At 41.6% G+C, this 14703-nt stretch overlaps 1 protein-coding gene across 24 annotated transcripts in view; it reads right to left on the minus strand.

The window, feature by feature from the left end:
* Window positions 1-14703, minus strand: part of LOC122561273 (solute carrier family 2, facilitated glucose transporter member 9-like) — a 253152-nt gene that overhangs the window by 214359 nt on the left and 24090 nt on the right. For 7 of the 24 annotated variants that reach the window (XR_015760886.1, XR_015760883.1, XR_015760879.1 and 4 more), the window contains 2 exons: window positions 9359-9452; window positions 8503-8599 (listed from right to left, as the gene is read on the minus strand). The exons of 4 other annotated variants lie outside the window; for them this stretch is intronic. The gene's annotated coding sequence lies outside the window, so the exon portion shown is untranslated. Of the gene's footprint in view, window positions 1-1736; window positions 1913-8502; window positions 8600-9358; window positions 9453-13520; window positions 13569-14703 lie in introns of all 24 variants that reach the window. 13 more of the 24 variants (XR_015760894.1, XR_015760889.1, XR_015760890.1 and 10 more) reach the window with 4 other exon arrangements.

Here is a 14703-nt window from a genome sequence, read left to right on the forward strand (position 1 = left end):
AGCGGAAAAAAAGAGTTCCCAAACAAGTATGAAGACAGGCAAAGTATTTAAAATAAAAATCAAGGTTTAAAAAAAAATATTTTTATCAAAATAAATATTTTACTATCAAGTGTGAACAATGCCCATGGCTGTTCAGAGTGTTGATGGGAAAAGATGGATAAAACATGGAGTATAGAACTAAACTTATGTTGCATAATTTACCGAGCAATAAAAGAATGTCAAAACATTGAAAATTAGGTTCTGAGTGGATGTATGAATCTATTTTATTTATATTGTTTGCTTCTCCATGTCCCTTCCACTTCCTGTTCCAAGGTTGCTGACCTTGCTTCACCCAAGCATGAGACTAGAGAGCCAAGTGCCAGTGGGACGTCACACTGCAAGATGACACGCAGCTGAGCTCAGCTCAACCCTATCCTTATCTAACACACAAATGTGCAAGCTGGGTCACAGGATCACAATCAGAAGTGGGAAGCACGGCTGAATTTTCCATTCTCATATTTCAGAGGCACCCAGGCCAATGCACTACAGTCAGCAGGCCAGAGATTAAAGTTGGTGCTATAACTCAGTACCACACCAGCTTTTGCAATTATACACCAAGAACTAGAAATTCATCCTAAATGGTGGCACAAAATGAGTGGCATTGGTAGTAGTCCTTTTATACACAGTGGCTGACATTCAGTTTCTTTGCAGTCAATGGAATTAAATATCAAACTCAGGACAATGAGCAGCCGGTCTGATACTGCTAATTTTGTGTTACCATCCAAGTCAAATTTGCAGCCCCAAGCCTGTCATTCATAGGATTGGATTTTCCCCTTGCAAGAAAGGGCAGGAAGGTAAAAGGAAGAGCAAATAAGTGAGTGGGAGGACACTGGGTAGATCACCTCCTCGATGGTGGGAAGTAGGGAGTTAAGTTAGAGGTGGGAAGACACATGGTCAATCTTCCTGATCCTACCTCCAAGTGAGGCCTTCAAGTGGTTAATTAACTGCCTATTTAAAGGCTTTATCCTACCTTGGCTATGATTACTGCAGCTCCTGGTGGGACAAGGAAGAATCACCCGACATAAGTATTAAACCAGCAGGCAGTCTGTATGGAGAGGGACTGTAGAATATAGGTGTCTCTCAATTTGAACTAATTTGTGGCCTCAGAGCTACATTCTCTGCCCCCACCTCCCCAAACCCCACACCCAAACTGCATTTACCTCTCTGACCATCCTCCACCTGAGGTCTGGATGGTTTTCTCTCTGCAGCAACTATAACTTCTGCTGAGTTCTAGGAACGCAACATCTGGTTGACCAGCAGCTCTGCTCAGGTGGGACTTCCTAGACCGTATTTGTTATTTTGGTTGAAAGCCTGCTGGCATCGAATCAGTGGGCTGATTATTGTGTGATTCAATGGGCTTCCTATATAATGTGGGCCACAAACTATACCACTGTTGGACTTAGTCCACAAACATTTATAGATATTAATGATTTTAGTTTCGGTAAATAGGGCATAATTTCAAACAGTATTGCTCCTAACATCACTGCACACATTCCTCTGGTCTGAAGGACCACAATCTTTGGCTCTGTGATTCTCAGCGGCCTTCTCTTTAATCTCAAGGGTTCAAAAATTCAGACAAGTCCATCAAGTGGCACTTGACCAAGCCTTTTGAAAATTTATGAACAAACTCTCAGCTGCAACTTTCCATTAGTTCAGAACTTCACCAACTGTCAGACTTAGTTTTCCTTTCAACAAACCTGCTGTGGCTATCATTTATGAATATAAAATAAAAAAGGTTCAAGGAGAGCTGCCTTGGTCAGCTCTCTTACACGTTCACACAGCCAGCTTGGGAGCAGCACACAACAGCACTGAGCCCTGGCAGCAGGTTGCCCAGTTGCCCTCAGTAAGGCTACAGTGTAGAGTACAAGGACACCTAGAAGAGGAAAAGAAATTACATTTTAAAAATAAAAGAAAAAAGAATATTTTATTAGAATTATGATCAGTAAATTTCCAAGCCAACTATTGCAACTTTAAAAAAGTTTCAATACTGCAGATGTTAGAAATCAAAAAACAAAAATAGATATACAGAAACACGAACAGATGCTTAGTTTTCTGTACAAAATGTTGATATATTCAGCAAGTCTGTTTCCTTTTGAGTAGGAAAGATTTCAGATTTATGTTAAATTGAAGAAGGAAGCCTTATATTAACACAACATTGTGTCTCTCTCTGAAATGTTTCAAAACTTCACATAAGAACACAAGATATAGGACGGAATAGGATATCCCAACCCAATCTAGTCCCACCTGCCAGCATCCGGCCCATATCCCTCCAAACCCTTCCTATTCATATACCCATCCAAATGCCTCTTAAATGTTGCAATTGTACCAGCCTCCACCACTTCCTCTGGCAGTTCATTCCATACACATACCACCCTTTGTGTGAAAAAGTTGCCTGTTAGGTCTCTTTTATATCTTTCCCTCTCATCCTAAACCTATGCCCTCTAGTTCTGGACTTCCCGATCCCAGGGAAAAAACTTTGTCTATTTATCCTATCCATGCCCCTCATAATTTTGTAAACCTCTAGAAGGTCACTCATCAGCCTCCGATGCTCCAGGGAAAACAGCCCCAGCCTGTTCAGTCTCTACCTATAGCTCAAATCCTCCAACCCTGGCAACATCCTTGCAAATCTTTTCTGAACCCTTTCAAGTTTCACAACATCTTTCCAATAGGAAGGAGACCAGAATAGCTCCGCAATATTTCAACAGTGGCTTGACCAATGTCCTGTACAGCCACAACATGACCTCCCAAGTCCTGTACTCAATACTCTGACCAATAAAAGAAACCATACTAAACGCCGCCTTCACTATCCTGTCTACCTGCAACTCCACTTTCAAGGAGCTATGAACCTGCACACCAAAGTCTCTTTGTTCATCAACACTCCCTAGGACCTTACCATTAAGTGTATAAGTCCTGCTAAGATTTGTTTTCCCAAAATGCAGCACCTCACATTTATCTGAATTAAACTCCACCTGCCACTTTTCAGCCCATTGGCCCATCTGGTCAAGATCCTGTTGTAATCTGAGGTAACCCTCTTCGCTGTCCAGTACACCTCCAATTTTGGTGTCATCTGCAAACTTACTAACCGTACCTCTAACGCTCACATCTAAATCATTTATATAAATGACAAAAGGAGGGGACCCAGCATTGAATCTTGTGGAACTCCACTGGTCACAGGCCTCCAGTTGAGAAACAACCCTCCACCACCACTCTCTGTCTTTTACCTTTGAGCCAGTTCTGTATCCAAATGACTAGTTCTCCCTGTATTCCATGAGATCTAATCTTGCTAATCAGTCTCCCATGGGGAACCTTGTCGAAAGCCTTACTGAAGTCCTCTTTGTTACTTCTTCAAAAAACTCAATCAAGTTTGTGAGACATTATTTCCCAAGCACAAAGCCATGTTGACTATCCCGAATCAGTCCATGCCTTTCCAAATACATGTATATCCTGTCCCTCAGGATTCCCTCCAACAACTTGCCCACCACCTATGTCAGGCTCACTGGCTTGCCCTTACCACCCTTCTTAAAGAGTGGCACCACGTTAGCCAACCTTCAGTCTTACGGCATTTCACCTGTGACTATCAATGATATAAATATCTCAGCAAGAGGCCCAGCAATCACTTCTCTAGTTTCTCACAGAGTCCTAGGGTACACCTGATCAGGTCCTGGGGATTTATCCACCTTTATGCGTTTCAGGACATCCAGCACTTCCTCCTCTGTAATCTGGACAATTTGCAAGATGTCACCATCTATTTCCCTACAGTCTATATCTTCCATATCCTTTTCCACAGTAAATACTGATGCAAAATACTTGTTTGCTACCTCCACCATCTTCTGCGGCTCCACACAAAGGCCGTCTTGCTGATCTTTGAGGGGCCCTATTCTCTCCCTCGTTATCCTTTTGTTTTTAACGTATTTGTAAAAACTCTTTGGAATCTCCTTAATTCTATTTGCCAAAGCTATCTCATTTCCCCTTTTTGCCCTCCTGATTTCCCTCTTAAGTATACTCCTACTGCCTTTATAGTCTTCTAAGGATTCACTTGATCTATCCTGTCTATACCTTACATATGTTTCCTTCTTTTTCTTAACCAAACCCTCAATTTCTTTAAGGAGAAAGTGAGGTCTGCAGATGCTGGAGATCAGAGCTGAAAATGTGTTGCTGGAAAAGCGCAGCAGGTCAGGCAGCATCCAGGGAACAGGAGAATCGACGTTTCGGGCATAAGCCCTTCTTCAGGAATGAGGAAAGTTTGTCCAGCAGGCTAAGATAAAAGGTAGGGAGGAGGGACTTGGGGGAGGGGCGTCGGAAATGAGGCAGGTGCTGAGGAAGGAGATATGGGACACCCGGACCAACCAACCCAACCACCCTGTGGCTCAACACTTCAACTCCCCCTCCCACTCCACCAAGGATATGCAGATCTTTGGACTCCTCCATCGCCAGACCATAGCAACACGACGGTTGGAAGAAGAGCGCCTCATCTTCCGCCGAGGAACCCTCCAACCACAAGGGATGAACTCGGATTTCACCGGTTTCCTCATTTCCCCTCCCCCCACCTTATCTCAGTCAAATCCATCGAACTCAGCACCGCCTTCCTAACCTGCAATCTTCTTCCTGACCTCTCCGCCCCCACCCCAGTCTGACCTATCACCCTCACCTTGACCTCTTTCCACCTATCGCATTTCTGACGCCCCTCCCCCAAGTCCCTCCTCCCTACCTTTTATCTTAGCCTGCTGGACAAACTTTCCTCATTCCTGAAGAAGGGCTTATGCCCGAAACGTCGATTCTCCTGTTCCCTGGATGCTGCCTGACCTGCTGCGCTTTTCCAGCAACACATTTTCAGCTCTGATCTCCAGCATCTGCAGACCTCACTTTCTCCCCAGTACACTGATACCCAAAGTAGTAAGTGACAAGGCCCCTTCATAAAATGAAAGTTCTAATATAAAGAAACACTAATTCAAGCATGTTGGTTATTTTCTAAATAGAAAAATTTGGAAATAGGGAAGTTATTTTAGGTTTGCATAAAACCTTGGTTAGATCAGATGTTTAATACTGTAGACAGTTCCGGTCCCCATAATATAGGAAGGATACAGATTGTGCAAAAAATAATTTACAAGAGTGATACCATAATGGAAGGAATATACCTACTATAAAAGGAGGCATGTTACCCATCATAAAAGACTAAACAGGATCTTTTTTTTCCCTCGAGAAGGCTGAAGAATGACTGGATAGCAATTGTTAAAATTATGAAAAGATTTAATGAGTTTGATTGGGTCAACAAAGAGCAGTTGATTCTATTTGTCTGGAAAACCAAAACTAGGAGGATCATAAATACAAGATAGTCACTAATAATCTTCCTGTGAAGCATAAACTCAACAGCAGAGACCAGTCAGGCCAATTATTGCTTCTGCCCGTGCTTAATTTAAATTTATATATGCCAAAGTATATCGTGATGTTGTGCAAATACTGTGAGAGTCACATTTAATTTTTGTTGTGGTTCTGTTCGCCGATCTGGGAATTTGTGTTGCAGACTTTTCGTCCCCTGTCTAGGTGACATCCTCAGTGCTTGGGAGCCTCCTGTGAAGTGTTTCTGTGATGTTTCCTCCGGCATTTATAGTGGTTTGTCTCTGCCACTTCCAGTTGTCAGTTCCAGCTGTCCGCTGCAGTGGCCAGTATATTGGGTCCAGGTCGATGTGTTTGCTGATAGAATCTGTGGATGAGTGCCATGCCTCTAGGAATTCCCTGGCTGTTCTCTGTTTGGCTTGTCCTATAACAGTCGTGTTGTCCCAGTCCAACTCATGTTGCTTGTCATCCGCGTGTGGTCGACCAGCTATCCTTAGTAGCCACACACGCGGATAACAAGCAACATGAGTTTGACTGGGACAACACTACTATTATAGCACAAGCCAAACAGAGAACAGCCAGGGAATTCCTAGAGGCATGGCACTCATCCACAGATTCTATCAGCAAACACATCGACCTGGGCCCAATATACTGGCCACTGCAGCGGACAGCTGGAACTGACAACCGGAAGCGGCAGAGACAAACCACTATAAATGCCGGAGGAAACATCACAGAAGCGCTTCACAGGAGGCTCCCAAGCACTGAGGATGTCACCTAGACAGGGGACGAAACGTCTGCAACACAAATTCCCAGCTCGGTGAACAGAACCACAACAATGAGCACCCAAGCTACAAATCTTCTCAAAAACTTTGAACTTTATTTTTATAGCTATGTTAAGGAACTGCACTCTGCAGTACTGCTGGGCTCAGGTGTTCATTCAGAGATAACGTGTAGAACCCATTTCACTCATTTACTTCCATTAGCTGTGGTGATCGAACATCTGTTATCTGACTGGTTACATTTATGGGGTGCAGCAAACATGGATGAACAGAGCGCCTGTACGTGGCTGCACTCCAGTACTGAGGGAGCAAGTGCACTCCCATTGACCTTCCAGACCACAGAGTTGCTTTCCCATAAGAGAGACATGACAAGTGGTGGTTTAACTTGAGGATCACCATACCTCAGGATAAGTTGAAAAGAGTCATTCATGGTAACATCAGCCAGTGCAGGAATTGAAACCAAGCTGTTGGTCTCACTGTATCACAAGCCAGCTGTCAGGCCAACTGAGTTAGCCAACCTCCTTAATACTGTGAGAGAGTATCTATTTGCACAGCAGATACCTTTTCAACCCTAGGGAATCTCACTGTGTAACATGCAAATTGCATTTAGGTCGGGGGGAATACAAAGCATCAGTGGAATGTAGACATTGCAACCAAAGGTAACTTCTTCAATATAAAATCAATGATCTGCAGTAAGAGCACCCTTTCAAAATAGCAGCAGCTAACTTCTCCCCTAGGTTATTAAAACTAAAGGGGCACTAACACGTAATTGCCGAAAAGAGCGTAAGTTTTGTATGGAAACAATTCTACTAAACAAAGAAAAAAAGTCAGGGACAAGGTTTTACTTGTGATGTCACAAACAGGACCATGCGCTAGGGCAGAGTGCGTGTTTTCCTTGGGGGCTGGGGAGTGGGTACAGACTGCTGCATACGTTGCATTTAAAACAAAAAGCAGAATTAACTTTAATATAATTTTAATAACATATCACCCATGAGGATTTTAAGTGCTTACGGTTGGCAATTTACTTTTAAAATATAAAAGGCTACTGGGGTATTGCAATCCGTTTAATTCAGCAATGCCAACTGCGCATTATAGCACAGCAGTGTACATGTACTCTGAGAAGAGCTCCCAAGTTAAACCAGCTATCTGAATGAAGTATGCTGTCACTATATTCTTTGCCAGCATGGGTTAGTATTCAGGGGCGATTCTTCTGACTTGCAAACCCTGTCCAGCATGATGGGTTAGGTATCTCCTCTGCCTGCAGGTTGCAAGGTCCTGCGGGAAGACTTTAAGCAGTCCTAATCCATTCCCAATGGGTTCAGCTCAACAATTCAAAATGAGTCATATGTACATATATATGTGTATATGGAAAGTTTTGTTACACATACATGTCTCCAAGATAAGAGCTGGAAGATGTGACTGATTAGATAGTTCTTTCAAGAAGCTGGTTTATGTAAGATGGGAAAAATGGCCTCTTTCTGGGCTGTGTAATTGTTGGATAGATCTCATTGTGCAACTTGACAATCACACACTGCTTGTTTATTGGCAAGAGGATTGGAAGAAGCACCACTTGGTTTAAAAAACAACAAACTTTTACTCATATAGAGCATCTCATGTATCCAAGATCTTTAGCTGTGAGGAGAGGTTGGACAACTTGGGTTGTTTTTGTTCGTGTTGGAGGTTGAGGTTGAGGGGCAACCTGATAGAAGCATATAAAATTATAACAGGCATGGGTAGAGTGGATAGACGGGGTCTCTTTTATAAGGATGGAAATGTCAAACACTAGGGGCATAGTTTTAAGATAAGAGGGGGAAATGTAAAAGATTTGCAAGCCAAGTTTCTTTCAACATCAAAGTTAGTGCGTGCCTGGAACATGTTGCTAAGGAGTTGGTAGAAGCAGATACGTTAGCAGTTTAAGAATCACATGAACAAGCAGAGAATAGAAGGATATGGACCATGTGTAGGCAAGGATTAGTTTAGAATAGCACCATGATTGGCACAGACATGGTGGGCTGAAGGGTCTGTTCCTGTCCTGTTCAATGTGCTATCTCAAAATTATTTTTGTAATGCTAATTTGTAGGCAAATGTAATGATTTCATAAAAGGATTAAATTCATCAAAAAATTGAATCAAAAGTCTATTCTCTATAGCAGAACAGAGGAAAATAGGTAGAAAAGTGGCATTGGTATCCACTGCCTGGCTGAAATATTGTCAAGTCTCAAGATGCTAGAGTTGAATGCCAGGACAGGCATAAAACAACTAGGTTCAGATCCCTTCCAGTAAAATTGAGATGTGGCAGACAAGGAACAATTATTATGACGTGAAACTGTGAGCATAGAGAGTGTCTGTACCTGGAATGTGGTGAAAGGGCCAGTCCCCACTGAAGGCATTTCAGTGAGGGAATGGTGTCTGCAAAACTGGACCTCAGAGAGCTGGGCACAGAACAATCTGAAAGAGAGGAATACATTGAGATAAAGTGCATGATAAATAGGATAATGCTAAAACCAGATTGACAGAATGAAAAACCTACAATAGCTTACAGAGTCCCAACCCACATAGAAGCAAAATCCAAGCCTTTTCTGAGAAAACTGAGTTGTTCAAATACCAAACTCCAGCAACTACATCCATGACATCAGAAATTCATAATCTTCACAAACTGAATTCTCAAAGGCCAGAGCCTGGTTGCCTCATGCAGATTAGGATTCCACCTGAAATACTAAAAAAATCATGCTCTTGCACCAAGTGAATTTCAACTCTGATAAGCACGACAGGTACCAGCAGTGCACAGCTTGTCCACTACAGCGTACCCATTATATAGTATCTCAAATTTAATGTATCTTTTAAAGAAAGCAGCGAACTAAATCGTTTTACAGATAGATTCCTAGTGATGCATGAAGTAAAGCTTTAAATAGCATACAGTAAGAAGCACAAAGCTGTTCCTGCCATTAGGATTTCAGTAAAGTGTTTTAGCACTTGTGAACTTTTTAATACTGTGCCCAATTGAACTGTGAAAAACACGACTAGTTCAATTATAGATTTTGGTCATTTCAAACTTGGGTTAGACACGCAGAGTGCCTTGAGCTGTGTAATTTACACTAAACATTTGCGGAAAGCAACGGCAGTGTGCAGACCTCTCTCACTGGTACTTGGAGCAGATTGAAATAAGAACTAGCATCCAAGAAGCGCAGTACCTTTAAGTGCACTGACCTTTTACATAATAGTGATAGTTGAGTCTGCCCAGGCTCACATGCTATCCCTTTCTGTGTCTGTTCACAGGCTGCCATTTGTGTGGTGGACAGAACTGGAAAACAAAGCCACTCTTTTACTTACTCTCCAGCAAAATGCAGCAAGGGACTGTTACTTAAATGAGGAAAAGCTAAGCATATAAAGAGACAGGATTCAGAAATGACAGTTTTATTTCAAAAGCATCAAACCTCCTCCACCCCTTCCAAAAACTTTTGTTTTGCAGAAATACCTGGCTTCAAATACCACATGCATGTCAGATCAGCCATGATCTTATTGAATGATGGAGTTGGAGAGGGGCTGAATGGCCTACTCCTGCTCCAATTTCTTATGGTCTGATCACCTTTAATTCCCCTGCCTAACAAAAGTCTATCCATCTCTGCCTTAAAAATATTCAATGACCTCGCCTCCACTGTCTTCTAAGGCAGTGTTCCAAAGTCACACAATCCTCAGAAAAAAAATGTCATCTCTATCCCAAAAGAGACAGACTTAAATTTTAAACAGTACCTCCCGGTCCTGGAGTCACCCACAACAGGAAACATTATTTCCACATTCATTTTTTATTTCTTTATTTTTCTAATTTATTCCTAAATTGCTGTACTTAAGGTGGTGCCTTAAATGGTGACTTTAAACCTTTCAGTACATTGACAATAAACCTAATTTTAACTTTGCCAAAACCATTCAGAACCTTATATACTTCAATCAAATCACCCCTCACTCTGCTAAACTTTAGTAAACCAAGTGTATGTGTGTCTAAACTTTCCTCGTAGAAGAACTTGCACATGCCAGGTATCAATCTTGTAAGCCCCCTCTGCATCCAATATAGTTATAACCTTCTTTGAATAGGGAGACAAAACCGTATGTTGCATTCAAGATCTCACCAATGCCCTATAACTGAAACATAACATCTTACTTTAATGTTCAATTCCTCTTATACTAAAAGGATCGCACTCCATTACCCTTCTGAGTACACAAATACAAAAGTAATTAAGATACAGAGCCCAAAACCATCATTGTGTGGGAGACTCTCAGACCCAGAGCCTTGTCCCATCACTATATGGGGAAATCACAGACACATACCTTACTAAATCATTTTATAGGACAATCACAGGTAACAGATCGTGTTCCATCAGCACCTGGAGAAATCAGACACAGGGCACCATCCTATCACATGGGGAAAATTGCAGACACAGAACCTTATCCCATCACCGTGTGGAGAACATCACTTGGGTTCACAAAGCCTCGCCCTATCACCATGTCAGAATATTAAGGGACAGACATTTATCCCATGGAGTAATGCAGGCATAGATTCTTGTTAAATCACAATGTAGGGAAATCAGAGTTGCTGACCATGTTTCACCAGCATATGGGAAAACTGCAGGTGTGGATCCATTACTTTGAGCTGCAGCCCATTGGAGTACTGAGACTGACCCCGAAATGAGTATTGATTGAGACTGTAGGCTTAGACAAAAAAAAAATCTAGTCCAGTTACACTACCATGAAATATTTCCCAATAGATTAAGCAGGCCTGGTGATAATACAAAAAGCTGTAAAACCACAACTGCAGTGATATAAAAAAGTTGAACCAATAAAATTCCCAATGAACTTTCGACATTTCTGATAAATGTACAAATAAGGTGGCAATAATACTACTGAAAAATTTGGCAACAAATATACAGCGAACAGTCTTTGGCTGCATTTTGTTCTTTCTTCCCCCTGCCTTGCCTTTCAGTCTGGATATTGTATGTGTCAATTCATCACTGACAGGGAAAATTCTTCAGTGCAAAGGGTCTGCTGTGTTTTTACAGATAATAATAATTAGCCATTCGTTTCAACTTCCAAACTCCATTCACATTTCTTTGCAGACAGCTGTCTTGAGTCACAAAGCCACCAGACATGGGAGAGTAACCTGCAGTAAAAACCAACCATCACCAACATAATAGAATTTCAACATGTACCATGTATGCAAAGACAGGTGTTTGCAGGGATGGAGGTTTGCAGTAATAACAAGCAGAGGAAACTTTCCACTCATGCAAAACCCCACGTAAGGAGCATGTGTTGATCAAATGCAGTCATCGGTCCAATACAGCAGTTGTACTTCTCACAACGGCTGGTGTGCTGCCAACTAAGCTGGTCACAGTTGAGCAGAAAGATGTTAGTTTAGAGCTCTGCTGTATATTGGAGAGTTCCTCAGGAGCAGGAGACACATGTGCATCAGATGTATAGACATCTGTCTGCAGTGAGGAGTGGAACAGTTTCTGGTTTAAACTCAGACAAGGGACCAACTATGTCAGAATTAGTGAGTAGACAGGGAAAGCTGAGATGTTACTGGACTTGGAATCCAGAGAATGGGAGTTCAAATCCCACCATGGCAGTTTGACAATTTTAGTTTAGTTTAAAATCTGGAAAAAAAAGCTGATCTGAATAAAAGTGACCACAAAGCTGTTGGACAGTCATAAAATGTCCAATGGTTCACTAATGCCCTTTAGGAAAAGAAGCCTGCTATTCTTACTCAAATTTGGTTTAGAGCCAACGTTCCCTCTAAGCTGCTGGCTGCAAGAACAGTCACTCAGAGGGTCTGAATGTGGCGAATGGCGTGCCGCAGCATTAAGTTCTGGTTACAGAAATCACTGCTGTGCACAGACTTCAGGAGGTCCATGTAGCAAGTACACTGTTTAAGATGAGAGGTGACTTCAGACTTGCATAGCATGGTTGACGCTTAACCTCCTTCTGAAGAGCACCAGCTAGTTACTCACTTGGTATTAATAAGGAGGGTAAATAAAAGCCAATCTTACCACACCTGAAAAGCAAATTTTAAACACCCCTAGTTTCACGCAAAATAAGCATATCTATCCTGCTAGATTTTATCCTTTTAAACATGAATGTTGTCTGCAATTTTTGAGAAGATTTGTAGTTCAGGATGAGGTTCAAGTTGTAAGTTTACTCGTTGAGCTGGAAGGTTTGTTTTCAGACGTTTCATCACCATTTATTTGTCTTGGTCTGTTAAGTCACACTAGTAGAAAGTAGGACAGAACACCAGTGCTTCACTGGAGGCTCACTGATGATGTTACCTAGCATTGTGATGAAACATCTGAAAACAAACCTGCCAGCTCAGCGAGCAAACCTACAACATGGATGTTGTCTGTTGAGGCAGTGTTTGACCTGTGCAACACTAAAATGATTTATTAGCAGCACCAAAGTGGATATCAAGTCCATTAGAAACAAAAAGACATTTGCATTTCTATCATGTCTTTCACAAATATAGGACTTCCCACTGCACAACAGATAGTTGATATAGTGTGACAGTGAAGAAGGTTATCTAAGAGTACAATGGGATCTTGATCAACTGGGCCAATGAACCAAGGAATGGCAGGTGGGAATTTAATTTGGTAAGACCTACAGTTAATGGTAGGGTCCTGGGAGTATTGATGAACAGAGAGATCTAGGGGCACAGTACATATTTCCTTGAAAGTGGTGTCACAGGTAGACAGGGTGGTAAAGGCGACGCTTGGCGCGCTTGCCTTCATTGGTCAGACCATTGCATACAGGAATTAGGATGTCATGTTATGATCGTACAAAACATCGTTAAGGCCACATTTAGAGTACAGTGTACAATTCCAGTCATTCTGCTATTAAACTGGATGTTATTCAACTGGAAAGGGTGCAAAAAAGATTGACAAGGATGTTACTGAGACTGGAAGGTTTGAATCATAAGAAGAGACTTTTGCCCCGTAGTTTAGGCGGATGAAGTCTATAACCTCACAGAGGTTTATAAAATCATGAGGGGCACGGATAAGGTGAAAAGCCAAAGTCTTTTCCCCAGAGCAGGGGAGTGTGAACTAGAGGAATAGGTCTAGTGAGAGGGGAAGGATTTGAAAGGGACCCGAGATGGATCCCTTTTCACACAGATGATGGTACGTGTATGGAACGAGCTGCCAGAGTAAATGATACAGGCAAGTACAATACAATTAGGATCAATTAGGCCACTCAGCCCCTGCAGCCAGCTCCACCATTCAATAAGATCTTGGTTGATCCAATCCTTCCTCATTTTCACCCACCCCCAATAATCTTTCATCCCAGGCTAATCAAGAATTTATCAATCTCTATTTTAAAAGTTTTCAATTACCTTTTGCTCATAGGTGATGGAAGCAGAGTTCCAAAGACTCATCACCCTCTGAAAAAGAAAATTGTCTTAACCTCTGTATTAAAAAAAAGCCCCTGAAGACGTTGCATGTTTCAGTCAAATCACCTTTGATTGTTCCAGTAACATCATTCCTTAAATATGGAAACCAATATTATACACAGTATTCTACATGTAATCTCACCAATGCCTTACTTTTGTGTTCAATTCTCCTCACAATAAACTATACCATTCTATAAGCTTTCTGAGTGACCATGTATCTGCATACTAACGTTTTATAATTCAAGCACTGAGATAACAAGACCCCTATGCATCTCTGAATTTTGCAGTCTGTCAACTTTTCGCTAAAATGGACAATTTCACATTTTGTCACATTATCCTCCATTTGCTGGATCTGCGACCACTCACTTAATTATTTGAATTTCCTTCATTGCTTTCTTATGCTTGCTTCACAACTTATTTTCCTGTCAATGAATCTAAATAGAAATTTGTCAATCTCTTTATTTAAAACATGAAGACATTTTAATTTTTTTTTAAAAATTGAGGCTGCAGCACTGATCATTGTGATGCACCACACCACTCATTATATTTTGCCAACCAGAAAATGAATCATTTGTGATTGTGTTTTCTTGTAGCCAATCTCATATTTGTGCCAATATGTTACCCCCATTCCATGAGCTTTTATTTCTGCAATTACCTTTGATGTAGCACTTTATGAAATGCTTTCTAGAAACTGAATACAGTAATTCACTGATTTGTCTTTATCCCCAGCATGTTTTTCCACAAAGAATGCCAATAAATTTGTTAAACATTATTTCCATTTATTCACTCATGGGTCCTGAGCATTGTCGACTGAGTCAGCATTTATTGCCCATCCCTAATTGCCCTCAAGAAGATGGTGGTGTTTTCTTGTGCTATATGTAGACACAATGCCATTAGTGAAGAAATTCCAGGGTTTTAACCCAATGACACTGAAGCAATGGTGATGTATTTCCAAGTCAGGATGGTGAGTGGCTTAGAGGGGAACTTGCAAGTGGCAGTATTCCCATGTATTTTTAAGACGGCAACAGTCGTGGGTGTGGAAGGTGCTGTCCAAGGTGCTCAGTGCATTTCTGCTGTGCGTCTTGTTGATAGTACATACTGCTATTACAGAGCATCAGTGGTGGAT

Source organism: Chiloscyllium plagiosum, unplaced genomic scaffold (genome assembly GCF_037043375.1).
Source record: "Chiloscyllium plagiosum isolate Xiang-an unplaced genomic scaffold, Cpla_swu_hap1 HiC_scaffold_22, whole genome shotgun sequence".
Taxonomy (NCBI): domain Eukaryota; kingdom Metazoa; phylum Chordata; class Chondrichthyes; order Orectolobiformes; family Hemiscylliidae; genus Chiloscyllium; species Chiloscyllium plagiosum.